Genomic DNA, 6027 nt, shown 5'->3' with positions numbered 1-6027 from the left:
AAGTCATTCTGACTGTTCCATCATGTCGTCTTTCAAACATGCCTTCAGAGGTCTGAATTGGAGCTGTATTGTTGTGGAACTGTTCATAGTTGGAGATCCATTCAAGAGGCATAAGCTTGATGAGCTCATGACGGGGAATTTGTCGGGGAATCTGGATGATTGTCGGGATCTGGTCAGATTCTGCTAACACCATGAGGGTGTCAGAGTGGTGTTCTGGAGCGGGTAGATCTAAGGCATGATTTTGAAGCCTGTAGACCAGTTGGTGATGTAAAGTGGCAATTTTTGCAGAAGAAATTTGTTCAGCACCTTGAATCTGAACTTGGACTTTCAAGGTTGTGGGCAAATTGGGGTCTTGGAGAGAAAGATTGAAATTGGGATAGAAAGTGAGTAAAACACTTCCTGCATGAAGGGTTGTGAGGACAGTACCGATAACAGCATCTTGGTACTGTTTAAACCGGGTATCAAGCATAGCAAGTCGAGCGGTAACCGGTAATCCTTTTCTCCCATGAAGGGTAAGGATTAATCTGATGCCGCCAAGATGGAGATGAGTATAACCTTCTCGTTTCCAGTTGGAGAGCAACTCGGAGGGAATCTCCAGAGTGACATATTGCTCAGCAGAGGTGGCTTGAAGAGCACACTGATCCAGGCGGGAAGACTGGATGTATTCTTTAGGGTGAGGGCGTCTGGTAGAGATAAGGGTGCGGATACTGCGGGTAAAGGAGCTAGGTCGTTTATACAACTGATAAGGGCTGAGGAGAGGGTAGGAAGATTCACTGATTTGGGCGGATTCAGGGATGTAGGAGTATTCTACAAGATTTTCAATTTTATTAGTAGTATGAGAAGTGCAAGATTTCGGTAAAGAAAGAGTGGAAGAAAGAGTAACAGGAGGTGAAGAGGAAGTGGATGCCATGAAGGAGAAGTTCTCTCTGCGCCTGAAGTTCTAGAGATCAAAAATAGACAGCGCAGGAAGATCTGCCCATTACAGGGTTTAATTCTCAAGGCTACCCTGTTTATCCAGCCAAACACAATGGCCATTTCCTATGGGATGCCCCTGGTTCCGGCATGTGTGACCCAAATTGTCCCTGCTGGGATGATTGGGAAGAAGACGATGATTACGCAACCACAAGGAAAAAGAAACCCAAAAAGAAAAAACCTCCTGTTCCATGTCACCACTGTGACCCTAAACCACCATCAGATCCTCCACCTCCACCGACTCCATTACCCATCTACCGAAAAGAACTCACATGGATTGCCAAACATTGCAAATCTGAGATTCCATCACCACTCTCACACCCAACACCTATCGTCCAACCACTGGCTTGTATGATGTTTTCCTCTACTTCTTCAGATTACTCTTCTTCCTTTCCTCCTTTGGAACCCCATACAGATTCTCAACGAAATGTTGTGTCCAAACCCTTTATCCCTTCACCTATTACCTCCATTGGCCACCTAGAACCTCCCAAACCTTTTGAATCAGTCCTCAACTGGCAAACCCAAAATGCTAGAGCACAGAATGATACTTTGGTCAATATCAATTCCAAAGTTGAGAAAATCAGTTTACGAACTGAACAGCTTGAGACAAAGGTTGACTCCATCTCTGCACAGATGCAGCAGATCCACCAAAATCTCCAGTCCAGAATTGGCCAACTCGATTCAGAGTTACGAGCCATGCTAGCCCACAGATACAATGGTCCCGAATTTGACCAAAAGGAAAGGGAAATCAGGCGATTAAAAGCTGAACTTGCTCAGATTGAATCTGAAAAACAGAGACCTACCCTTTTCACCAGTTCACCTCTTATTCCTTCTATCGGTCCAACTTACCATCCTTTTGCCTCTATGCTCTCTCCTATTAAACAATATGACCCTTCCAAGTTATTTGGCATGACTCATACTCTTTTCAGAGACAATCCTTTGCCACCGCCACCTAAACCTAAACCCAAACCTAGACCGCAGCCTCGACCTCCCCCTCTTCATCCTTCCTCTCTGACCATCCCTGGCCAACCATCTCCTACTTTTACACCGACCTCACCACCAGCTCCTTTATCAGTCCCTGCCCAATCAAAAGATAAAGAACCCATGAACCAATTTACTGCTCACGCAGTCATCCATTCATCTACTGACGATCAAACTTCTGATTCAAATCTAGCTGTTTCAGATAGCCATACCGAAACCGACTCAGAATCTTCAGCATCCACCAGTGACTCTGAAAAGTCCTATGCTGATATTACCAAGTAGTCCGCAAGCTCGGGTTTCCAGCCGATATACCTCTGTAATCAAAAACCTTTAAAACATTTTTCTCAGGTTATACAACCCAAAACAGACTTTCCTTTAGTCTAAAACAGGGTACCAAACCAGATAAGAAATGATCAAAAGTTTTCTGATGCACAGGATCCTTAGAAAAGGCAAGTGCAGAGCATACTTCCTTAGGTTTTCAAAATGAACAAATTTCATGTTTTCTAAATTCACAATTTTCCCATGACTATCAAAACTATCAAAGCAGTAATCTTTGTAATTATTTTTTCCCTTCATTTGAATTTAATGCTTCAATCAATTTCTCTTCCAATACGGAAACTTAAAATCAGGTGAAATTGTCTAAGAGTGAGTGTTTTTTAAGCAACTTTTTTTACCTGATCATTACTTGAGTTTGAATTATGAGAAAATAATGGGCTAAACAATTAATATCTAGTCTACCAAATGGGTGAGAATGACTGACTGTGAAAAGTTTAAGTCTTTTTTTTTTTTGGTTCTTTCTTTTCTTTTAAAAAGTAGTAAAACATTGATAAATTAATACTCGATAAATTATTATCTCTATTAAATAATGATTTTTATTTATCCACTTGATGGGTATTGAAATTTTTACATTCCAATAGTCAATATGTTAATTAATTTAAGACATGTTGAATCCAATATTATCTAAATCATATGATATTTTAATTATCTCCACTTAATTGCTTGGTTGCTATGATTTTCATATTTAAGGAAAAAAACTTCATAAATTAATAGTTCATTAATTACCGCCTTGGTCCCAAAAATTTTAATTAATTGAGATTTTATCGTATTTAGTATCACATTGTCAATAATATAATCGTTTCAGACACTTCATCTTTGCTGGTGATTTGGCAATGCATCAAATCCAGTTTCAGGAAATTTTTGCGGCTGGTACTGATTCATCTGCCATAGCCATAGATAGGGCGCTATCCGAAATAATAAAAAATCCAAGAGTTCCGAAAAGAGTTCAAGGTGAGGTAAGAGAAGTCTTCAATAGAAAAGGGAAGGTCGATGAAACGGGCATTGAAGAATTGCAATTCCTGAAGCTAGTTATCAAAGAAACCCTGAGATTACACCCTCCCGGTTCTTTGTGATTTCCGAAAGAATGTAGAGAGAAACGTAAGATTAATGGATTCGATATACCGTCCAAAGCCAGACTCATTATCGATGCATAGGCCATACGAAGAGATCCGAAATATTGGACTGAACCTGAGAGCTTTATTCTAGAGAGATTCCCTGATTCCTCTATAAATTTTCAGGTGAATAATTTTGAATACATTGCATTTGGTTCTGGTCGGTGGATGTGCCGGGAGTAGCTTTCGGCAGTGCCAATATTGAGATTCCCACTGGCAATGTTATTGTACCATTTTGACTGGAAACTTCCAAATGGAATGAAGCATGAAGCCTTGGACATGGGCGAGAACTTAGAAAGCTTTGTTATTGATTCATTTTTTCTTCGTGGTGAATTGATCAGTAAGAGCTGCAGAATTTTTCTTCAAAGTTGAGCGGTTTCTGTTGTTCTTGCTTTTATAACTGTTCATCAATCTTGATCAGTTTCATCAAGATTCTGGTTTCACTCGAGGTTGAAACCTTAACAGTAATAACAAGAGTTAAAACTTCTAAAAGGCTTAATCAACAACAATGCAAAGTTGAGCGGTAAGTGTAAGTTTCAATGAGTCCGTGAATTAAATTAAAAATGCAAAAGAAAAAATACGAGCCGTGTGTCCGAAAATATTTTGAAATTGTGTTTTCTCAATTTTTGGGATTGTGTTGGCTTAGTTTAAGGATAATTTTGCTTGATTTTAGGATAGTTTAGGCCATTTTGTTTTCCGGGAAATCACAATTATTTGTATCACATTCAAAAATCTATTTGATAGATTTCTTTTAATGGTCTGTTCCTGTTTTCTTCTTGTTGGCCATTACAAACGAACATCAATTAGTAAGGAAAAGCTCAAGCGAATTAATTATTCAATCTATTTATTCTAGTTTCTGATAGCCTAACAGCGTTTAATTGAGCATTGGTGCCCCATAGACGTGGGCTTTCCGGCTCACTAAAAAAGGCCCTTTCTTTTTTAAGTTTGAATAAATATGTCCTTTCCGAAGAATCTGGGCTTTTTGCATACGGCCTAAGCCACCACAACAATATTAATGTTTTAAGAAAGAAATGAGTTTGGGGCTCAATTTATTTTACAGCCCACTACCTCAACATTACAAATATGCCCATAATGCCATTTACCATTAAAGGCATTTTAATAGTAAAAATACTCTAGACACCCATCTAATGCAACCATGAAATATTGTAGAACTAAAGAATTTAAATCCTATTTTTAATTCTCAATATCAAATGCATAACCTCCAAAAATTAAGTTATCAAAAATTAGTCAAGTGCTTTTCAAATTCAATCAAATTTTCCCATTTTGTTTCTCATTAGAGGGACTATCCCATGATAGGTTATTGTTCGATAATGGCCTAAAAAATCAATTAATATTGGAATACTTCATACTTTACTAGTTTAAAATTGCATATCTGTTATTTCAATTATGGAGAAAAAGACAAAAGAAAAAACGATTTTTTTTAACAAGGAAAAAAATGTCATTTCTTATCCATGATCTGAAGAAATAATATACATATAATTTGCAAGCCGAGAGTAGAATTGGCTTGTGTGTTATGGTGTCCTGAATGTATTAACAAACAAAGAGAAAGCATTGAGGGTATGTTTAGAATTTTAATGAGGGTATAGAGCAAAAGTAAATTTTTTTAAATTTAATGAATGAGAGTTCACAGTAATTTTTAGAGAATAAATAGCCTCACCCATATTCTAATGGTGGTGTATATTCATAGAAAAGAATCAAAACTGCTTTTCAAATCAAGCAAATTTAATAATGAGTATTTAGTTGTTAACTATGAGAACTACTATACGTCAAACTCTTTATTGGTCACAAAACATCTAAGAAGAAGATTGTTTATGATTTCATTTTATTACTTTAATAATTGTGGTTTAAATGATATGATTATGGTCACTAGTTTATAACATCTTGGTGAGATAACGAGCTATTGCCCGTAAGATCCAAATCTCGGGCCTTAACATTAACGAAACTAATTAAATGCGATTGAATCTATCAATGAAGAAAGTCAAATTATATTTGAAAAATGATTTTCTGCTCCCTGCAATCTAGGATCTTCATGTATTACTGATTTTCCTAAAACATTTTTGTATACTCCGAATTAAAATTTTATTTGCCTGTTTTATGCTTCTTCGTTCCTTTGCACAAAACGAGACAATGCCATGCACATGAGTCCATGACTTGTTTATATTACCTTAATTATTAGTTTAATTAAAAATAAGCTTATTCATCTCCTACTATATCAGATGTTATTAATAAAGTTGAAGAGTTCCGAATACTTTCCTCCGATTTTCAAGAGTTGGCAAGTGGTTCTTACTTAACATTTTTACTTATATAAATATTCACAATCTTTTTTTTTCTCTTTCATCATTATCATTATTTTCGCCTAATTATTTGATTATATAGAATTTTATCAATCATTTTCAATATCAAATTGGCGAGCAAGTTTGCGTGCCACTCATTGGTTTAATGGTAAGGTTTAGGAGATTATGATAAACTTCTAATCCTAAATATCGGTAAATCGTAATGTAATTTAAAAATTAAAATAAAAACTATTCACTTAAAGATGGTCCCGTTTCTCTATTTATTCCTTGAATTTTTTCTTCAATAATACTTCACAATTCACAAAAAAAAA

The sequence above is a fragment of the Citrus clementina genome, unplaced genomic scaffold (genome assembly GCF_000493195.1).
Source record: "Citrus clementina cultivar Clemenules unplaced genomic scaffold, Citrus_clementina_v1.0 scaffold_2, whole genome shotgun sequence".
In the NCBI taxonomy this organism is placed as follows: domain Eukaryota; kingdom Viridiplantae; phylum Streptophyta; class Magnoliopsida; order Sapindales; family Rutaceae; genus Citrus; species Citrus x clementina.
The sequence above is the reverse complement of the archived record's forward strand: the minus strand, read 5'-3'. Positions refer to the sequence as shown.